This window comes from Podarcis cretensis (genome assembly GCF_951804945.1).
Source record: "Podarcis cretensis genome assembly, chromosome: 4".
NCBI classification, from domain to species: Eukaryota; Metazoa; Chordata; class Lepidosauria; order Squamata; family Lacertidae; genus Podarcis; species Podarcis cretensis.
The window spans coordinates 100,279,431-100,302,319 of NC_137173.1; the positions used below are offsets into that span (position 1 = coordinate 100,279,431).

Below are 22,889 nucleotides of genomic sequence, written 5' to 3' on the forward strand. Positions count from 1 at the left end.
GCAATATAAATATGATGCAGAAATAAATTTCATTGACCCATACAAGGATCCTATAAATACAACCCAATCACTCTTGTTATTTAGAGTGCTTGTTTTGACCTGTTAAAGCTTTAAATCAGGAATAAGTGAGGTTTGGTTGGATGGGAAGATGGCTCAGCTGGCTAGAGTGTGGTGCTAATCATGCCAAGGTTGCAGGTTCAATCCCTGTATGGGGTCGTTGCATATTCCTGAAGGTTGGACTGGATGATCCTCAAGGCACCTTCTAACTCTATAGTTCTATAAACATCCCTGATTATTGGCCATGCTGGCTGGGCTGATGAAAATTGGAGTCCAGCAGGCGTCTAGAAGAGTGACGGGCATTCAGGAGTACACGTGGTGCCGCACTAAAGGGAAGATTCCTCAAAAATGCAGCAGAGACACTGTGTGGCACATAAAGAAATGCAGGTTCTGTAGACTGAAGTGACTGAGTCAGCTCTTATGGGGTCAAACCATATAGTGAAGTGAGATCATAACAGAGGCGAGATTTGAGGTGAGTCTGTTAGCCTCAGTTCTGCTCTTTGTGTTGCATCACATTCCAGTCAATTATTCATTCTGTGATTCCTTTGTAACAAACTATCACAACTTTGCTAATCCCCACTCTCTCCTGAAGTGTAATATACTTATGGATAATCCCCCATTTGTTTTGGCTGCATGTTTCTCTAGCAGAAATAAAACGTTGCTTCTGCTGCTGAATTGGAAGACTGTTTTAAAGCACGTAACACAAAGAACCAGCATTTTGTTTAAAAACGGCACATGGAGTGCTAGATTCTGCACTCTCTGAAGCCAGTTATGCTTCTTATGAAGTCTATAGGAACAAGGAGTGAAATAGTGAGGAGTTTAAGTCAGACATCTAAAGGACCAAATATTTATTTTGATTTCCTAGGTTGTGGATATGAGATCCCAGAATACAGACTGGGCTATTCAGTTGAGCAAAACATGGCAGTTTATATGTGGAAAGGAATAGGATCTCCACTGTTTGCCATGCCTGTGATCTTGATCTGTGTTAATCTACCCAGATCCTATGTTAGTGCAAATGATTTGCATGTAGCATCTTCTTTGTGCTTTATCTGGAACCCTGCAAAATGCAGAAGTCCCTGCATGGGGATCCTATATGCCTGAACTCCCTGTACACAGAACCATTCAAGAGAGCTGGATCCATAGCTGTCAACATTTCCCCTTATTAATGGGAAATTCCCTTATTCCGAATAGGATTCCTGGCAAGAAAAGGGAAAAGTTGACAGCTATGGCTGGATCAGTGTGTGGTTAGGTTTAGGGCCAGCAGGAATGACCTTAACCCTCCTCTATGATTGACCATCCCCTGTTTGGCTGACGGTTAGTTTAGGCATTCTATCAAAACCGTCTGCCACGGTTAGATAAACTGAAGGTATGAAACTGTTCCAATTTATAACGTTCCATTCCAGTCCATGGCTGTTTGGCTCATTTCCCTGTATCGACATTCCTCCTAGACATTCCTCCGTATTTTCTCTGGAATTGCTATTTCACCTAAACTGAAATCCAGGTCACACGAAAGCATGAGAAGAATTTTGAGGGACAGGAAAACAGCTTCAATAATTTCTAGAGTGTTTTTGCATATATTTAGGCTGTGAAATTTGCTTTATAGGAGAAATATTTGACAAATTTTGACTAAAACCAGAATATCTTTTTTGTGGGGCACTGGAAGAGCTGGTACTCCAAACAACTCATGGCTATCAACCAGAATCTTCTTCCTGAGTCAGAGGTTCTCAACAAAGCCTTGCTAAAGTGAAATTTCAAGATAGGATTGTACTTCTCTTATTGTCCATTGGCATGAGTGTAGTTCTCAGACACATTTAGTTAGTTAGTTCATAAAAATTATATACTGCTTGATTGTAAAAAAAAACCCAAACACACCTCAAAGTGGTTTACAAAAAATATCATACAAAAGTTAAAATACTAAAACAGATTAAAATTACCTCATTTCTAAGCACCTATGTCCACTAAATTGCTGTATAACTCAAATTATATGACTTTTCTGCATTGTTTTGATGAGTGACAGTCTTTGTCATTATGGTGAAGTATATAATATCCTTGAACTGACTCCATCTTTTGTCATTCTCCTCTAACATGTCTGTTTAGAGATTATTATTTTTTTTAAAAAAAATCAGCACTACAAATTTATCTTGTATTCATTTTCATATCCCCAGCACTAAGACCTACCCTTTGTCCCCCTTAGCATAGCTGGGCTTTGTTCTTTGCTATTCAGTGGATATTGCCACCAGCAGTATTGCTATGCAATATAATGAGAATGAAATGTGCCTGTTAAAATTAGCAATGCCTCTGCTTTGGGCTAAAAATGTAGGCAGTTTCAAACCTTGATAGCAAGTGAAGGGTGAAGACATTCTTTCTGTCTCCTAAGTTTTTGTCATCCATGTAATAGTAGTGGAGCATAGTAATAAAATAGTTGCAGGTAATGGGTAATTTCCTTTTAAGTAATTTCCTGCTTACATCCATATGAATCCTCCAGAAATGAACTGCGACAGTAATCGAGCATTATGCTACATCAACTGCTGCAGAGAGAATAATGATAAGTTTTCTTGCAACTTAACAGGGTTTCCATTGGCCTTTTAAAACTTCCATCAAAATACAAGCAATGCTTCTATTACTTATCTATTAAATAATGCTACAGAATTAAGGAGTCGGACATTTTGTTATGTGTTGTATGTTCTGTAAATAAGTATGTATGCTTAATATCCATATAGTTAAAGGTCTGTATAAAGCTATGCTTTTCCCATTAGTGATGTGTGGAAGTGAGAGCTGGACCATAAAGAAGGCTGAGTGCCGAAGAATTGATGCTTTTGAATTATGGTGTTGGAGGAGACTCTTGAGAGTCTCATGGATTACAAGAAGATCAAACCTCTCCATTCTGAAGGAAATCAGCCCTGAGTGCTCACTGGAAGGACAGATCGTGAAGCTGAGGCTCCAAGACTTTGGCCACCTCATGAGAAGAGAAGACTCCCTGGAAAAGATGGAGGGCACAAGGAGAAGGGGACAAGAGGACAAGATGGTTGACAGTGTTCTTGAAGCTACCAGCATGAGTCTAACCAAACTGCGGGAGGCAGTGGAAGACAGGAGTACCTGGAGTGCTCTGGTCCATGGGATCACGAAAAATCGGACATGACTAAATGGCTAAACAACAACAATGCTTAATATTAAAAAACCATCAAAATATTGTCCGACTAAAGTAGCACAGGAAGAATCATCTGGATTCACCTCAAAATAACTCTAGCCATCACTTTAAGCTACATAATCATCTATCTTTAAATCAGTTGACACATGTCTCACTTCTTTCAATAGTAAAATGTACTATCTTATATCGCAATCTGAAAACACCATGTGCAAATATAAATTCCCTTGATTTCAGAGGTACTCCCCTTCAAAGCAGTGAATTTAGGGCAGGCCTGCATAATTTATGCCCACCAAACTGAACTCTCTCTATCCCTCTGTCAGTAACATGTTCCATCACAGTCTTTAGGGGAACAATCCTAAATCCCTGAGATGAGCTGCTCAGGGTCTATAGAATAACATGGAACTCCCTCTCTATAGTCAGAGAGGGAGACCTACGGTCAGAGAAGGAGGCTTGCCACTTGAGTCCTCCTCTGGTGGAAAGTTTCATCCAGTGCTTCAATGTCAAGTGAGCTATTAAAAGGGCCATGACAGAGAAATTTAGAGAAATCATTGGATCCACAGGATTCAAAGCCTTCCTGTTCCCCTGATATGCTCCTGAAAACTGGTCACAAAACTATGTCACCCCTGGAGGTAATGTAATTCAAATGAAATCAAATTAAATTTTACTATTACGGTCAATGATCAGCGCAAGAGTTGATGGAAATAATTGACCATCCAACTGTGGTGAATGGAGATGAAATTAACAAAGAAATCCTATGGCAGGGGAAAGGAGAAAAAGCAGTTTTCCTACAACTTCCATTCTAGCCAGCACAAGCCTTTGACCCGCAAACTTAATACATCCGGACAATCCCGCCACATGTGCTGGTAGGTGCCAATTTATTGACAACCTCCAAATATTATTAAACTTCAGCTTCCATATAGGGATGAAGGAGGAATTATTTTGCTCTACTTTTTTTTGCAGTGGAGCAACCCTATGCTTCTGTGCATGCTTGGGCATCAGAAAGCAACTCTCGGTTAGATTATATGCGTCTTTCGGATTTCCTGATACAGATTTGGTGTGTGGAAAGTGCACATACAAACATATTCTATGTAAATGGCAAATGATTTATGTGATCTGAAGAGAAACCAGAATATACATGTATATTTTAAGTACAAGATAAATATAAAATGCTTATTTTATGGATGAATGTATTGGAAAGCATTGGAAAGTACAGTGGTACCTCGGGTTAAATACTTAATTCGTTCCAGAGGTCCGTACTTAACCTGAAACTGTTCTTAACCTGAAGCACCACTTTAGCTAATGGGCCCTCCCACTGCTGCTGCCGTGCTGCCGGAGCACGATTTCTGTTCTCATCCTGAAGCAAAGTTCTTAACCCAAGGTACTATTTCTGGGTTAGCGGAGTCTGTAACCTGAAGCGTATGTAACCTGAGGTACCACTGTACATATTTAACTTTTAAAGTGTATTTTATGCGTACAATTTAAATGTGAGCTTTTGTGTATTTTTCTTTAAAATCAGTACAAAACAGAAGGGAACAGACCTATAATGAGACAGATATCAATGTTCAACTCATCCTTGCTTCCTTCAGCTCCAGCCAGTATGGCCAATAGTCAGTGATAACTGTTGAAGTCTAGCAACATTTGGAAGACCATAGGTTACACACTCCTGCCTCAACCTGTCCTTATACGGAAACTCTTCCAGTGGTTAAATTCTGATATTCCCTCACTCAGCTCATGCCCCAATGTGAGGATGGCAAGATATATTTTTGCTTTTATTCCCTGCAGTCAGTGTGTCTGGCATCCTTACTGGGTCCTTTGTAGATGGCCTTCTGTTTTGTTTTGTTTTCTAACCCCTTGCAGCTCCCCTTGCAGCTGCTGATCCAGTAAGGCTTCATCTACCATGTTTGAGGCCTGCAGATTCTCTTCCAGGTTTGTTTGACTATCATTCTGGGGTTGTGAGCACTTTGGATAAGTTAAGACTGCGGAAACCATAATCACATCTGTGGTAACAAATCTCACAGTTTAACTGTGCTTAGAAAAGATACAACAAAAACCTGTCTTCCACTGTCGTCTTCAAAACGAGTTTGGTAGTGAACAAGTTGTATTTCAGGAAAGCTTGCTTGCTATTACTGATCTAGTAAGCTTCCAAGCCTTGGGTGCCCTCACAGTTTGAAAGCAACTGGCCTAATACCCTTGCAACAGAGACATGCCATCATGGTTTGTGATATTGTGCTGCCACAGTAATTGGTATGTCCCGCCCTAAAGCACTTCTTTTCTAATGTGGGAAGTTGTAGGATTCAGCTGTAACAGTTCTGAACTCCCTCGGCTATTTTGACATTGTTCCCATATAAGTTGGACCACGGAATCCTAACATCATTTATCATAGTCTGGTAGAAATACGATGCAGTTGTTTATAGTGCACAGAATCTATGTGACATATAAGGCAGGGATGTGTATCTTTGCAAGAGCTGACTGGCAAGTGTGAAAAATGGTTCTCAATAGTGATGAAGACTTTTCTCATCCAGGACAGCTCGGAGGGGATTTCCCTGGAGTACAGTTTGGAAAATCAAAAAACCGGGGCAGAGGCTTCAGCTAAGCGGAAAAGGAACATTGTCATTAGCTGTTATATAGGGGGCAACCTTGTTGAGAAGGTTAGAAAAACTCAAGGAGGAGAACTAAGGATTTTTATGCTAACCAGGTAGCACTGCTATGCAACTAAGTTTGAATATAATAGAGCTGTAGGATGGGACATGGCTCTCTCTCTCTCTCTCTCTCTCTCTCTCTCTCTCTCTTTCTCTCTCTCTCTCTGTGTGTGTGCGTGTGTGAAGTTCTTACTGCTATTAATTTACTTTCTTATTTATTGAATTTATATATTGCCCTATACCTGGAGGTCTCAGGGCAGTTCACAAAATAAAATCAAAATGCAAAATACATAATCAAAATAAAAGTAACAATATCCCAATAACACCCCCTCCAACCCTACCCCCACATTTTAAAAAGGCATAGGATGCCAATCAAATCAACCAAAGGCCTGGTTTAAAAGGAACATTTTTGCCTGGTGCCTAAAGGTGTATAATGAAGGCACCAGGCAAACTTCCCTGGGGAGAGCATTCCACAGATGGGGAGCCACTGCAGAGAGGGCCCATTCTCGTGTTGCCACCCTCCGGACCTCTCAAGGAGGAAGCACATAATGAAGGGTCTCAGAAGATGATCTCAGGGTCCAGGTAGGTTCATATGGAAGGAGGCAATCCCTGAGGTATTGCAGTCCTGAGTCTGGATTCATCCCTGCCATTGTGGGCAGATTCCTGCTACTGAGATGGCCCAACCTCTTAGCACAGTTTTCACAAGATCAGGCGCTAACAAAGGTGGGGAGCGGAGCCAGAATAGCATGCTCTACAGCAAGGGTGGGCAACTTTAATTGCAGGTGCCAGATGTGGCCCTCTGGCCCTTGGGATTTTCCTTCATCCATGAACACCCCCCCCATGCCTGGATTGGCTGTAAAGTGCCCTAAAATAGCATCTTTCTTATCAGTACAGAAGATGGAGCCTGTGTATGTAAACCTCTGGCTTCTGCATGGCTGGAGTGTAGGTACAAGTCATAGCCATTGCTCCACCCTCAGGCTGTAAAAGTTTTCCCATCCCTGATCCGTAGGGAGACAGGAGGAGACAGCAGTTTGGATGCAGCTTAAAAGGAGGCCCAGAATAAGTGAGGAGGACAGAAAGAAAAGCAGGACACTAGCTGACAGTGAGAAATATCTGGGTCCTGGAAGGTGGGGCTCACCCTGGGAGACGAGTCAGCAAGCCTTTGGGCAACAGGAGTGCCTCCAGTGATGCAACTATGATATCTCACTTGAGGAACGGGGAGAAAGGGCAACAAGAATCCTTGCCTTATATACTGTCAGACTCAGAAGGAAGAGTGCAGGATTACCAAGAAGCTACAAGCCCACCTGGGGAAGAAAACACTCCAGTGAAGTCCCATGGAGTCAGGCCTGGGTTACTGAGCCTTCCTATACTCAGCTGTTTACTGCTGATGGAGTACTCCTGTCTCCTGATTTCCAGGAGAGAAAGGATGTGCTGAAGGTAGTCTAATAGAGAGGGCCTATCCCTTACTCACATGTGTATCCACAAAAGCTTGCCGATGGATTCTGACAATAGCCAGTGGACTCTGTGAGCAAAACTGCTATCCATTAACAAGGCATGCTGAGCCATCATGGAAACTTTCTAATCCCAGTTTAACGTGGAGAGCAGAATACAGAGAGCAATCCAAACCCAAGATCTGCCAGCATGAGCCAAGTTTGGAACTGGTGGACTCCAGCTGATCTGGATGAAGCGCCTCCTCCTGGCTCAGCCAGAGATACGCTGACATAAGTCTTCCATCCTGGCTCAGTTAGGGCTCAGCTAAGGCTGGGGCTGAAAGAGGGCCATTCTGGGGGCAGCACAGAGCAGAGAGAGACTCACCCCTAGTGCAAACTCAATTCTTTTCAATCATGTGACCTAGCAACCCAGCATAAGTTACCCTGGTAAACTATTTTAATGGCTTACTTTCCCTCTTCCAGACTTAATCTGGCGCAGAGTTTGGAACAGACATAAGTTACACTGGAGTAATTTATGAATTATTTTGGAGTAACTTGTCAATTATTTTGGCTTCCTGTAGTTTGGATGGTTTTGCTGGTTGATCACTGGCTTTCCTACTTTCCAAATATTCATGTTCTCAGTTTGAAATAGCATCAAAGGAGATTTAAATGACAACTATTGAAACAAAATACATGTAGAAAACTATATTTAAATATTTTAATTTTAAATTGTATTTCTGTGCAAAAAAGTTCCACAGATCAATGCAGAAGCAAGACAGAATAGGCTTCCGATGAGTGTACAAATGTAGATGTGACAAATACAGGACATAGATGGATTTGCCCATCCTTAATATTTAGTAGTTGCTATGATTTGATGGATGACCTGGAAGAGTGTGTTGTATCTGACAGCTGGCATACATTAGAATTTAGAATTTAACTGGAGACATATAATGGTATTTGAATATTTTAGCAGTGTTTAATAGATGACATGCAATGTTATTAATATTTACCAGTATTAAGCAGATGACAGCTTATGCGATTCTATATCTGATATATCCAAAAAAACAAAGAGGAGAGGACGATGTACAATAGAGATAAAAATCATTGCTGCATTTTCTATGCATGTTATCTGCAACTGGGTATCAACTGAGCACCAGCTTAAGCATTCAGTAACTATTTCTCTAGCCCTGTGTATCTAATAATAATATACTCAAACTTGCATATTATTCAGGGTATGTATTAACAACTACCAACTATTTACACCAGAAACAGAAATGTGCAGCATCTCTCATTATCATTACTAAAATGAATACCAACCAAAACACTAGTTCCTAGCTCCCTTTACACCCTGTGTAGAAGAGCACCAATGTGCATTCCACACACACTGGGCTTTACTGCCTTCTCTTCAATGATGGGCAGCTTACATTCATTTTTTTCCTTGCATGAAGGATGCTAACAGAAGCCAACTCACACAAGAGTCCCATGTGTGCAGGGAAGAACCTGTGGAGTTTTGGATGAGGGTATTTTCCTAATTAATTGGGTCCCAATTAATCTCCGTACTAATCAGATGTCCACTGGGGAAAGCTAATAAAAAAAACAGCCCGAGAACTGTTTTTTATAATCTAATATTTTATATTATTATGAGCATAGTATTTCCCACACAGCTTTAATGAATTATCCTACCCAAAGGCTAGGCAACAGTATCAGCGATATTAGCTGGCTGAACCCCAATGGATTATTCTTTCCCCACTTTTTTGAAAACAATTTTACCCAGTATTTTGTTTCTCAACTACATGGAAATCTCTAGCACATTAGAAGAAGCTTTGCACAACATGCCAAAAATTGTGAAAATGAACTCAGAATAAATTGCATTTCCTCTCTCCAGTTTCTCAACATACCCTTTGGTATTTTTCTTGATGTGCAAGAATATTGATCCAACTGTGGATAGAAAGAAGGGACAAAGACTTATAATGTGATCCATAAATAGTAAGAGGAATAATTTGGATTAAACCAGTATAGCCTCCTGAAAGAGATAACATGGGATGAGGTGGGCTGAAATCTTAATACTGATGACTGTGATAGATAAATTTGTTGAGCCGACATGGCCTGTATTTAACTCATACCAGGGATCTGCAGGTGATATAATATAAAAATGGGGTGAGTTCAGGGAATAATTTTTTAAGCTGTGTTTAGGTCTTGGAAGAGTATTGAATATTCCTCAGTGAAATCACTAGTGGGATGAAAAGACACTAGCTTGCTTCAGGTGACGCTTAGACAGGGGGCACACACTGGGTGCGACCACTCTGCACCCAACTGTCCTGCACTGAGCAGGAAGGTCTGAAGGGAGCTTCTAAGCACATTCAGCTGAACATCCTTAGATGCCTCCTGATCATGGGGAGCTTTTAGCTGAATATACTTCGAAGGTGCCTTCAGCCCTGTCCACTCAACATAGGAAGATCAGGGGCAGAGTGGGTGTACCCAGCACGTTGGCAGTGGAACTAATGAGTTTGTTGGGAAAATTAGGAGGTTCCCTTACTCAAGGTCAATAATAACAAGACAATGAATTCAAACATGTTTAAGCAAGCCAACTGGGGAAGTCACTACGAAGGATTCAAACAAAATACAAGTATAGATATAGCAATGTAAGTCTGCTGACCCTTCAGATGCAGTGGTGTTGCAGGGCAGCAAAGCCTCCGGGCACCCTCATCTGGCGGGGGGCCCGGTGCCTGGGACTGTCCTGCTGGCCAGGGACATCTAGAAGCTCACCTCGCTGGCTGGTGTCTCGGATCCAAGCCTGCCTGCAAATTGGCCAATGGCAAGCAGGCTTGGAGGCAAGGACCTCTCAGGGGGCAGGTCCGACTAGGGTTGCCGTATTTCAAACAGTGAAAATCCAGACAGAAAAGCTGTGGAGCTTTTTCTGGCAAAGTTGTTGAGCTTAATTGGCAAAATCACAAAAACACACACCATTTTTGAGCTATTTTTATGGGTAAAAATGGCACTGCTGGGATGGGTTGCCATGCATCCAGATTTCCCCAGACCCCCCCCCCATTTTAAACCCAGACAATGTCCAGGAAATTCCAGACATATAGCAACCCTTAAGTTAGGCTCTCTTCATGGCCGCTCCTGGGAGATTTAAAGCGGCCATGCATTGGTTTCTCTCTGTGTATTGTTTTTCCACGCTTAAATTCACTTCTCCACATTTCCACATCAGATTGCATTGCTTTTTAAAACAAAGTTCTCATGGAAATCTATCAGCATCTTTGCACGGATTTTTGCTGCATAATATATATCCCCCCCAACCCCCCCCCCCACAATTAACGCTACTATAATGCATTTTTGTGCACTGTTTTCACTATTGCTCACAAACAGACTCAGATGACACCTTGGTAAGATTATACATGCAAACCAGTTTGGGTTTCTCCCAGGCCACCATATAATATATGGGTAGGCAAACTAAGGCCCGGGGGCCAGATCCGGCCCAATCGCCTTCTCAATCAGGCTCATGGACGGCCTGGGAATCAGCGTGTTTTTACATGAGTAAAATGTGTGCTTTTATTTAAAATGCATCTCTGGATTATTTGTGGGCATAGGAATTCATTCTTTTTTTTTTTTTTTCAAAATATAATATAGCGCCCCACAAGGTCTGAGGGACAGTGGAACGACCCCCTGTGAAAAAGTTTGCTGACCCCTGATATAATGCATCCAATCATCAGAGACTTCAGCATAATTCATTATATGTAAGCATATTAAATGTGAATTGAAACTAATTTCTCCCTCATCCGGAGGGACCACTAGGGGCGCATCAGAAGATGGCTGACAATAACATCTCTCCAACCCACACGAGGTAAATTGGAGGCTGTGATGGGAGTAAATAGCCTCCCTACCCCCCCCCCCCGGATTGCGGGGGGGGGGACTGCCCTTGCCTGCTGTGCCCTATACCACCCCCGAATTTGTGGGGATGGGGGCACTAGGCACAATGCCCTCCTCTGGAATTTCGGCGCTCCTGGACGCCGTCTCTGATCTGTGCCACTAGCTGCAAGAACTTCAAAAGAAACAATTTGGATGAAGCGAATGCACATGTTTCAAGGAAGAAGGGGGAGTAAAGACTGCTAACAGAAGAGATCTCTGATAAAATAAGATGAGTCGGAGGAACAAGTATAAATCATGAGAAGATACGCCAAGACTCGGTATGGCAAAGGGACTGATGGGGGAGGGGAAAAAAACTTTCCTTTCTTTCCCTTATGTGATTAAACAAGAATCCCCCCCCAGCCAGAAATGTCGTTTTAAGGACTTAAGCTGTGGATTTAAGGCTGTGTGGAGATAAACTTTCGAACCAAAGCATGTTTTGAGAAGAGCGTGGAATGTATAAGGGCTTTGGAATGACGCAGTTAATAGTGCCGTCGCCATATTGGGAAGTTCTGTCGGAGGACTTAAGTCTGAGAGGAGAAATAGAGAAATAGAGCTGTTTTTATATTGTGGGTGAAACTCCTCAGTGGGACTTAAGAACGACAGTTCTGTAATTAATTATGGAAAGAGCGCTGTTATCTATGAAGGTGATGATATATGGAAACCATCTTGATTTGAGGATTGGAAGAATGGGAAAATTCACACAGGATTATTATTGGTGTTTATCGGCTTAAGGAGACTATCAGAAGAGATCATAAAGAAAAAAGAGAAAATATATGAACAAGATGTGATGTGGAAACAGCAAGATAAGACTGGATAGAATTATGAACTCTGTTTGGACTGATTTGGACATTAACGCAGTGGCAAGAAGATGATCAGAATCCCCCTTCGGATCTTGAAATATGGGTTCCCTCAACAAAATTTAAAATTCGGCTTTGTAAATCAGAATTTATGTGATTTGATTTGATTTGATTTGATTGGCCGGTTAATAAAATTTATTTTTTTAAAAAAAAAAATTCTCCCTCATCCCAAGTTCCAAGAGCTCTGACCAGATGTCTTCAGTGAAGTATGAATTTGGTTTCCACGCACACACAGATCTTCTGAAAAAGTGGGTGTGAGAGAGCTGAGAGCTTATTACAAATTCCAAAGATTCAAGTACTATCAAGCCTTACATTGAAGTCTTCTTATCTTGAGTTAAATAATACAATCAAGTGGAAGAGAAGTTTAAGTGTTTATTAATAGAAATAACTGAGTACTGGTGCTTTTGTTTTTGACACCAACAATGTTGATTCACATTTTTAATCTTTCCCATTTTGAGCAATTTTATTGTATCTTATCTTTATAAAAGCTCTTTCTGTTAAGCAAATCGTTTTTCACCTCATACAGTATTTACAGAACACAGTAAGTAGTAGTTTCTTCCCCACACCCTAAGATCCAGTGCCAACAGAAATGAAATTACATGTCTTTAGAAACATCAAATTAGCTGTACTTGGGAACAAGCTAAAGCTTTGCCTAAATGTCGCAGAATGTATCTTTTCAATAAGTTAGTTATATTAATAAAATTATTTATTAAATTGCACACATACATATATTGCGGAGTGGGAGGGAATGAAGAATGTGATGACTTAGAAGAATATTTATATTAAAGGCCAGGCAAGATGGAATAGGCAGCCCAATCTTCTGCATGTGCAATTAAAAGTAAAGTTTACTAAGTACATTGGGACTTATTCCCAAATAAGTGTGCATTGGACAACAGCTTGGGTCACCTAAGCAACTGAGCCTTTGAATGTGCTCTGTTGTAAATGACCCAACCGTCACACTTGCCTGAATGCTCCAGGTCCAGCTGATCATCCCATATAAGCTTGGCAGGTCTACTTTTGCACCTTAGTCTTCCCTAAGCCATGCATTGCACGCCAGCTCTTTAACTCACCGTGGTACAATTTATTAAACCTTGGTGTTGCTTTTATCTCCGCTATGGTGTGCCTTTTCTGTTCTGCAGTCCGCTTGCCGCTCACAAATATCTTCTGCAAATGTATGAATGATACTGCTGACTCTAGCAGGTTAGATTGGATGACCTCTGAATGACTTCCAGACAGACAATTCTGTGATTAATGGCTGATAGCAGGGCGATTCCTCTTGCAACCAATAAGAGTATTGATTTATAAAGAGCTGACCTATCGATTTAGAGCTGGATCTTGAAATATTTACTGAGGAAAAACTCTTTGATGTGAGTGTAGCCATGAATGAGTAGCATAGGATAATTGACTGAAAATGCATTAGAGCAAGTTGGAAGATACCATGTGCTTTTTATTATTCAAACTGACATTCATTGTCATTATGGTCTGCTTTTTCAGCTGTAATCGGCTGAGAAGTACCAGGAGCTTTTGACAAGGCAACACATGGCTTATGTAAGGAAAAGCAGAGAATGAGAATTTTTATGTGGTGTCTGCAAATTGCAAGTACTCTTGCTGTTTAACGTTATGCAGTTGGTCTACAGAAGCATCATGTGACTCAGTTATAGCTAGGTGATCTACAGAAACACAATGTATGTACTGAAGGATCATGTATGTAATCTTTGGCATAGTCTAGGTGCACTGCTAGATAGGAGATATAAAATAGAAAATGGAGATAGAATAGTTCTAACCTTGGTTCCTAGGGTTGGGCTTAGTTCCAGGCTGGATTTCAATGCAATAATTGACATCTCGATCAGAGGCTGTTTGCTACAGAACTACTTAAGAAAAATGTGAGGCTTGGAAGCAAAGAGATTTCATTGCAAGCAACATTTTTCAAAGATATATAACATTCAAAATTAACAGGAGCCAGATAACTGGGCATATCCAAGCAACCATGATTTGCCAGTGCAGTGCAAGCTTGTATTTGAATTATGATTTACATTCTATAAATAAGATTTTTTTTTTTTTAAAGAAAGATTAATTACAAATTTACCTACAGAAAGAATCCCCTCCAGGTTTAAATATTGTATTATTTTTAAATGCTTGTCAGAAAACCTGATGAGTGCTGAAAGTGATTTTGTATTTGCATAGTTCTACAGATGAGATTTAGTTTCTTTAATCATTTTCTTGCAGTCTTTTCAGTGTTTTTTGTGTGCCTTTGAACTGATTTGATTCCATATCCATTTAATACCAGCTTTTGTTAGACAAGTTTCATGTGCACACTACTCTTGAAGCAGACTTTTACAATTCATAGGTGCTAAGGGATGTTAAATCTGCTTTCAATGTATCTCAGTAAGCAAAAATCATATGCCCCATTTGCTCTTATTTATCCAATGGACACCAAAGGAGATAGTGCTGCATGGAGTTCTCAAACACAGTTGGCTCTCAAAGAATCTATTTTAATCAACATGAGAGGGTTCAGGAGTCTTCCAGTTTTAAGCTGTAGTATCTGCTGAAAGCCATTTGTCCTCTTACAGTTGCACAGCTTGCATACAAACTCTTTTGCTGTCTTGTATCTCCTGTATGACCTTGGCTCCCCTACATTGCCAAGTGACATGGGAAGGATGCTGTTAGGTCAGAAAAGGCACTAAGAATGTGAACGCTGAGAGGCAGCTATTGTAGATGCCCATAGAGAACGAAATAAGCACTTCCTGGGACTTCTGCAGAGACTCATTTATTCTACAATAATATACAACTATAAAAAAGAGCTTTGATAAAATATGATGTGCATAAAAATTTCACTCTCAAAGAAAAGCACACTCTTAACCACCAAATGCCAGCCTTAATGACAAAGTAGACATCCCAAAGCAACAACAGTTGAAATGGTTTGGGGTGGGGACTTCAGGTAATGTTGATACCAGCCACTGGGGAGATGGCACTGTCATGTGGGAATTATCTGCTCCATCTACTACTGTAGTATTGGCTCATTTCAAAGGTGACCATGACCCAGCCTAGTCAGAAGTAGCAACCATGGCCTGCAAGAAATGGAAGGTCCTTTCACATGCACCTTGGAAAGCCAGGTTGTCACTGTCTTTGTGTTTGTTCCCATGTTTCTAAAGGTCCAGGCCTAATATTTCCCCCACGTAGTCTATGACCTGCATATTTAGTGTACTAGGCAGAGTATGCCTGGCAAGTAGAACTACTTGCAGGAGGAAAGTTTTTGACTTGCAAGTAGAAGGCCAGTGTTTTGGGGTTTTTTCTAAAAAAAATATGTTTAGGTGTACTCTCATTTTCCTACTCATTGAAATACTTCCCCTCAATGAGGTCAAACTTAGATTTCCAAAATGTTTAGGGGTATGCGTACCCCTGCATACCCCCCAGAAAAAAAGCACTGAAGAATGCTATTCTTTAACTCTGACTATTAGCCTAAATGAGATACTGCCAAGGCTCTAGTCCCTTAGTAGTACATAAAGCAGGAACATGTCCATATATTTTGAACCAGTCTTGTCAGTATGACATATTGTAGTTCACGTCCACTGGAGAAATGATCTGATTCTGTAAAGGGAAGTGTTCCTATGTATTAGACTCTAGTGTTTCTATTTGCTTAAGGACCGCTCCAGACATGGGACTCCTGCACATCTACATTCATTCAAGGGATGATAGAGTAGCACCTGGCTTCTTGGTATTGATTACTTCGTGGAAGCACTGTACAGTCATTGCCCTTTCATATGTCCTTGAGAGTGTCTGCCGAAATCCAATTGCCCTACCTCACCCTTTCCCCACACTTGCTGATCTTAGTTATTGTGTGGGTGAGGCCTGTGAAATAGCTGGTTCCTCATGGGAATGCTGATAATAGAAATTAAACAAACATTGGTACTGAAATAAGTTTCCAATGTCAGCAGTGGCAAATTGTATGCAGCTCCAATGGTCTATCAAGCTCGAATCTCTCCTGTAGTCCTAATATATGTTTGGCCTTCGGTGTGTTAAAAATAGTATTATCTGACTTTAAAATAAACCAACAACCATGACATTGACTTAGTTCCCAAGATCCTATTAAGTATGTCTACCTATCTGACAATATGCTGACCTGTCACTGGCCTTCTTCTTTTCCAGTTTAATTTCTTGGATTTATACAGACTCTAGAAATAGAACAGTTCCTGCCCCACACTAGCTAGAACATTTAACAGATTTTTTTTTTTTAAAGGGGGAGGGTGCAAAACAGTGGCTAAAAACTGAGTTGTGAACCGAGAGGTTTTGAGTTCAGGTGTGGCCTCCTTCATGAGCTCCCTAGATGGGCTTAGGCAAGTCAGATTTTCACCCCCACCTACAATGCAGGGATATTAATATTGAATATACTGATATACCTTGAAGGGATTACACAAGCAAGCCTACATATGTGGAAGTGAAAGCAGATTGGTAAAGAGGGGCAAAATATGCACAGATCCTTCTGTTCCCCAATTGCAGTGCATGTGATTAAGGCACATATTGTCATCTGTTCCAACTAGAGTTCAACCAAATTTCTCAGAAGACATTTTTGCATGAGGAAATTTCTGAGATCCCCCCTCCCTTTTTTTCTCACCTAGTAAAAGGTCCATTTGTAGAGTTTTCTCAGAATATTCTACTTGTGTTTTGTGGCAGCTGCCATCCCGCACCCAATGTTCCTGAATGATGCTAAGACTAGGGCAAAATGGTGGCAGGTTGTCAACACAGTTGCTGCTGCTGCTGTCACTTGATGTAGCAACAAAATCAGGGGGGAAATGTCAGCAGAAAGAAAGAAGCTATGGCCACAGCCAATGGTGAACCCCGTCTCAAGAAACTGTTGGATCATTTATCCTCCCTCTGAAGAAATTCAGTAAAATGGTGCCCTCAGTTTCTCTGTAAACAAATAAGGTGCATAATTTCACACAGAACTCTAGTGCCAACCTATATGCATTCATTAGAGTGTGTACAGGGAGCATTTGCACATTCCACTGTATGTCGGAAAGCTCCTGACACATTTTAAAATGCAAATCAGTCATGGGGGAGCCTGACGCTCCCTTGCATATTCATTGTGCTTTCTTTCAGTACCTGAAAAGTTGGTTTAAGTGCCTCATCCAAATCATATATTTCACTATTGATACCTTTCGTGTACAATTCTGGATTTTGTTTACCTATACTTTATTTTCAACCTTACATAAATGCCTTTGAAATAAAAGGTTTCGTGTTACTCCATGTTCATCGAAACTACGTTTTTTACTCAGCTTCATTATTCTCTTGACCGAATCATGACCCTTTTTATTGTACCCCAGTAGTAGAATCCTATAGCTTATCCTCATTCAAACTGATGCATTATTATTTAGTACTTTCACACATTCCCTTTTATTCTGATATGTGCCTTTCTGGCTCCTTCACATATGAGTTTCTCCATGGTCTTAAATGTGTGAGTGATTTGCGAGTGACAGGGATACATCTCTCCGCCTCCCCCCAACCCCGTCCATCAATTCTTTTTGCCTGATGCTCTGAAATAGAATTGCTGATCCCTCTTTCAAGGCTACAGAAAACAATAAAGCTCAAGGAAACCTGAGTTGTTTATTGTGCTGGAGAGTTTCCATGCCATTTACTCATTATGTAAACCTTCATCTTCTCAAAGACTTCGGATAAATGTCTTTGTCGATCAGATGGCAGCATTCAGTGAAAGTCTCATGGCTCAAACATCAGTGAAGGTTGTAATGGGGGGATGCAGGGAACAAGTCTCTGTTTACAGGGACTAATTACAGCTCAACAAGTTAAGGGGAGAGCGAGGCAGTTACGCTACCAGCTGCACAGACAATGGCAGCTTTAATTCCCACCAGTATTTCTCAAGGGGAAAAAATGCTTCGTGAATCTAAAAGCAACACATAATCAAGAAACATATTTGTCTATGAAAATAATCCAGCTACACACATCAAAATTGCCATTTATACCCCAACGCCTCCCCCAGGTTTTAAACAAACAGCTTTCCGATATTCAGATAATTATATTATAGCACCTCGTAAAGGGCAATACTATAACAAGAGGCACTAGGATGATGCAGTGAATCTCTGGCTCAGGCAGCTGATTCTTGGCTTAGTTGTGCCCAGGCACAAATAAGTCCCCAACCCCAGCTCAGCTGGCAGTATGGAAGAGTAACCTGCTCATCTGAAGCTGGTTGATCTGAGGCCAGTGATCTTCTCCAAAAAGGGGCATTGCAGGGCCACGGCAGGACCAGAGAGGCAAGACCTAGGCTGGATCCTAAGCTCTTTTAGCTTGGTCACGTGACCTGACCACCCAGCATCAAAGACTATTTTCAAAGCTTGTTTTCTCTCTGACAGGCTTAGGCCTTGCTGCTGAATGCAGTTTGGATCTGATGTAACATTAGGATCACTTCCCTTCCAAATATAATACAGCAATCCAAGAAGACAGTTTATTTCAATAATATTAAAATTACACCATTTAACATTCATTACAAAATAGGGACGCAGGTGGCGCTGTGGGTTAAAGCCTCAGCGCCTAGGGCTTGTCGATCGAAAGGTCGGCGGTTCGAATCCCTGCGGCGGGGTGCGCTCCCGCTGCTCGGTCCCAGCGCCTGCCAACCTAGCAGTTCGAAAGCACCTCCGGGTGCAAGTAGATAAATAGGGACCGCTTACCAGCGGGAAGGTAAACGGCGTTTCCGTGTGCGGCTCTGGCTCGCCAGAGCAGCGATGTCACGCTGGCCACGTGACCCTGAAGTGTCTCCGGACAGCGCTGGCCCCTGGCCTCTTAAGTGAGATGGGCGCACAACCCCAGAGTCTGTCAAGACTGGCCCGTACGGGCAGGGGTACCTTTACCTTTACCTTTACCTTTACAAAATAGGCAGTGCCATTCATTAAAACACAACATTGTGGTATTATTTATCAACTGTTAAAATATATAAGCCAGAGTCAGACATAACAAAAAAAAAATTCAGTGCAGTAAGGTATGAATACAATAAGATAATTAGCCAGTCCCTCCAAATTTAGGAAATAGCCCACCTGTCCAGGCACTGTTCACCTGCAACTAAACCAAACCGTGACTAAGTATGAGTCACTATGCTGATACAGTAAAAAACCATGACTGCTTTGTTTCTCCCACCAATCCTGCTGTTACCACGCTATCTGGAGCAGAAGCTGGGCTCACTGTATGTCTTCCCCAGGCAAACCACATAGTGGTAAGCCAAGAACAAACCTTGGCTACAGCTTGTAGCTTGTCTGGAATAAGTCAAACTATGAGCTAGGGCTTGGATATAGCACTAAGCCAAGCCATGGTTTAGCTCCAGGCAGTAGATCAACAGCAGCATTGACTAGCGGAGGAGAGCATTCATGCTTAGACATGGTTTGGCTTGTTACATGCAAACCAGGCCATTGTGAGAAGTGTTACAACAGAGAAGTCAGGATAATTTTAGTTAACTATAGCAAAGGGGCCCAGGGGCATCTTACCCATTGAGGCTAGTGGTGCAGGGAGCCAGGGTGCCAAGTTCTGGAGGGTGCCAGGGAAGAGGCGGAGGCTGGATGTGGTGCCTCCTGGCATCAGCTCGCTGCCTCCTCCCACCTCTGCCATGCCGCACCTGGAGCCTCCATCTGCCGTGGCCACCACAGCACAAAGCAGCCAGGTGAGCCGGGAGGCACCGTGTCCAGCCTCTGCCTCTTCCCCGCCGGAAGAGCCGCCCTCCAGCTGCTGCCCGCCTCCTCCAGCCCCGCCGGCAGGGGCGTCCTCCCTAAAAAACTATGGGAAATGGAGGGGGCGCTGGAGGGAGCTTTGCACCACAGCCCCAGATATGCTTAAGACGGCCGTGGAGGGGCCATACATATAGAGTCTGGAAGTTTCCAAAACTAAAACACACTTGAGTAGGGCCTTATAATCAGCCAGGCCACACACCCTCCAAGATGGTGCCAAGCCTAATCTTAATCAAGATGACTCCCACTACCAAACTGTTCTTATATGCAACAACAGCGGCAAGAATGTTGTTAGCCCAGAAATGGAAGCAAGAAGAAATTCTGACGAAAGAAGAATGGCAGATGAAATTAATGGACTATGCAAAATTGGACAAAATGACAGGAAGGATTTGAAACCTGCGGGACCAGAGATTTACAGAAGATTGGAAGAAGTATATGAATTATTTGAAGAGCAACTGTAACCAACAAATTATGCTCGTAGGACTACAAGTTTTGTAAGGAGAAATATATGAAGTGTTACAAAGAAGAAAAAGATAGAGATATTGGTTATGAGTTTGAAATGTAATAGGGAAAATAAGAAATGCATACTAAGAGATTAGATTGGAAAATTTTCAGACAGGACTGATGGAAGTCAAAAAAACTGAATAAGATGTAAAAGTATGTTTAATTACTGTTGAAAATGATATGTTAAAAAACGAATAAAAAATTATATATATATAAAAAGATGACTCCCGCAACTTCAAGTGTATTTTTCTTCTCCCTTTTCTCCAGATGAAGACAGAGTAGCCCCCTCACCTTCATTCCACACCACAGCAGTAATACAGCACATGAGCCAGAGGCAGATTCAGGGGAGCACGACTGATTCACCCGCACTGGGCGCTGAGACAAGAGGGCACAGCAGGAGGTGCTGCAACAGTGACAAACAACTGAAGGTAAGAGGTGAGGGCACCAAATTTTGGCATCACACAGGCACTGCTGAAATTTTAAAGCCCAAAGTCCACCACTGCGTGACTAAGCTATAGGACTCAGCTTGTTGTTGTTTAGTCGCTTAGTCATGTCAGACTGTTCGTGACCCCAGACACTCCTGTCTTCCACTGCCTCCCGCAGTTTGGTCAGACATTAGTAGCTTCAAGCTCCTTCATGGATCACTGCTTGAATAACTCAGAGAAGCTACGAGCTATGCCGTGCAGGGCCACCCAAGACAGACAAGTCATAGTGGAGAATTTTCACTAAATGTGATCCACCTGGAGCAGGAACAGGCAAGCCACTCCAGTATCCCTGCCAAATTCAATGTGTTTTTCAAAATGTTTTCTTAAAAAGCATTTCCACAGTGCTTTTTAAAATATATGTGTGTGTAGATTCCACCTAGATGTTACAAAGCAGAGGCTCCCAACCTTTTGGGGCCCAGGGAGCATTTGGAAGTCAAAATACTCATCTCTGAGAGGAAAACACAAAACACATGGAGCAAGCACCATGTAGGAAACTTCAGGTCCAAAGCTTCTCCTTGCCCCTCTACTCTCCTGGCTGTTGGAGACTGCCCTGCAGCTATTAATGTTTCTCCTGTCTTTCTCCTTCTCTCTCTAATTCTAATAAGTACTTAAAGGCTCCTGCAGCGGCAAGCAGGGGTGTTGAGGCTCCTCACCCGAGTTCCAAATGTTCCTGCTGCTTTGCTGTTCTTAGTGGATATTGTTTTGTATAATGGGAAGTAACGTTGCATTGCTTCTATATTCTTCTTTCATTACAGTTCTCCCAAAGTCTGCTGCTCATTGGAGAATTTGATGGGACTAGAGTCATTGTCTCTTGATGCCAAACAACTCCTTAGGTGGGTTATGAATGTGGAGCTATTGCGACAACACACAGAGATTTCTGTGGTGCTACTGGGATCCTCAGCAGGGGATGAATTAAAGGGCAGGTTGCTTATTTCAGGTGAGACATGAGATGTTAACATTTTCAAATGTCATTTAAGAGAAAATACTTGCTTTCAGAAACAGTTTTTTGATGGTCAAGGAGAACTTTTACAAGATGCTGTAGAACAGTAGGAATCACAATATACTGAAGGAATCTTGCTTTAAACTACCCTGGAAATTTTGAACTGAAGCAGGCCATTTTAAAAATACAACAAGAATGTCTTTGCTTTTAAAAGAAGTCATCTGCAGTACAAAAAAGATGTAGCTAGAAAATTTTGGTGTTTGGAATATCTGCTGTTCAAGAGGATGTGTTAAAGCCAAGCACATGTTTTTGTTGAAGCCATAAGTAATATTTAATCCTAGTTTTCAAAGCTTGACAAGTGGAATCCATTCATTCCTTCTTCTGCCTAATAATTTTTTGCTCACTTTCCAGCTTTCGTGACAATTACTATACACTTTTTTCTGGTTTTTGAGGACCGTATCTATTTCCTCCAGGGTGATAGGACCGTCTATGAATTCCTGTTCCTCATCAGTTAAGGTAGGCATGGTCAGCCCTGCTAGGAGTTATCTGATTTTCTCCTCAATTGGGTCGTGGGAGGTGTATAGGTTAGAGTAAAATCCTGCAAATTCTGAGGTTCTTTGGGGGAGAATGTTATGTTGCCATCTTTTTGGTGATGCAATGTATTCTTGTTTTGAGTGATTTTTTCCTACACCTTTTTGCTAATAGTCTGGAGTTTTTCCCTCCATACTCATAGAACCGTTGTTTAGATTATAGAATGTTGATCATTGTTTTTTTTTTATTTCTAGGGAGTCTAGTTCCCTCCTTTTTCATTCTGTAGGTTTAAGGAGGTTTTTTTTTAGCTCTTGTTTGTTTGTAGTGTGATGAGAGGGCTATGATGTCTTGTTCTATTTTGCTAACTTTTGAGGGTTTTTTTAAAGGGATCCACACGTTCCAGTCTGGACGCCAGGGCACAGTGTCCAGACTGGACAGCATTCTGCTCACACAAGGTTTGATCCCCTTGGTGGAATCAGCGAACATAGGTAACATCAAAATCACAGATCACGCCCCAGTAGAAGTTACTCTTAAAATAGGAGAGGGAACACAAACCACCCCATCATAGTCCTTCAGTCCTATCCTAACCACAAATAAGCAAATTAGAGAGAATCTCACAAAAACTCTCCAAAACTACTTCAAAGAAAATGATGTAGACAATATAACAA

General features: G+C 41.7%; 1 long non-coding RNA gene across 1 annotated transcript; it reads left to right on the plus strand.

The window, feature by feature from the left end:
• The first annotated feature begins 20,537 nt into the window (after positions 1–20,537).
• Positions 20,538–22,205, plus strand: LOC307215356. Its single transcript, XR_013838480.1, has 3 exons — positions 20,538–20,700; positions 21,506–21,583; positions 22,102–22,205. It is a non-coding gene; the product is annotated as an uncharacterized lncRNA (long non-coding RNA).
• The last annotated feature ends 684 nt before the right edge of the window (positions 22,206–22,889 follow it).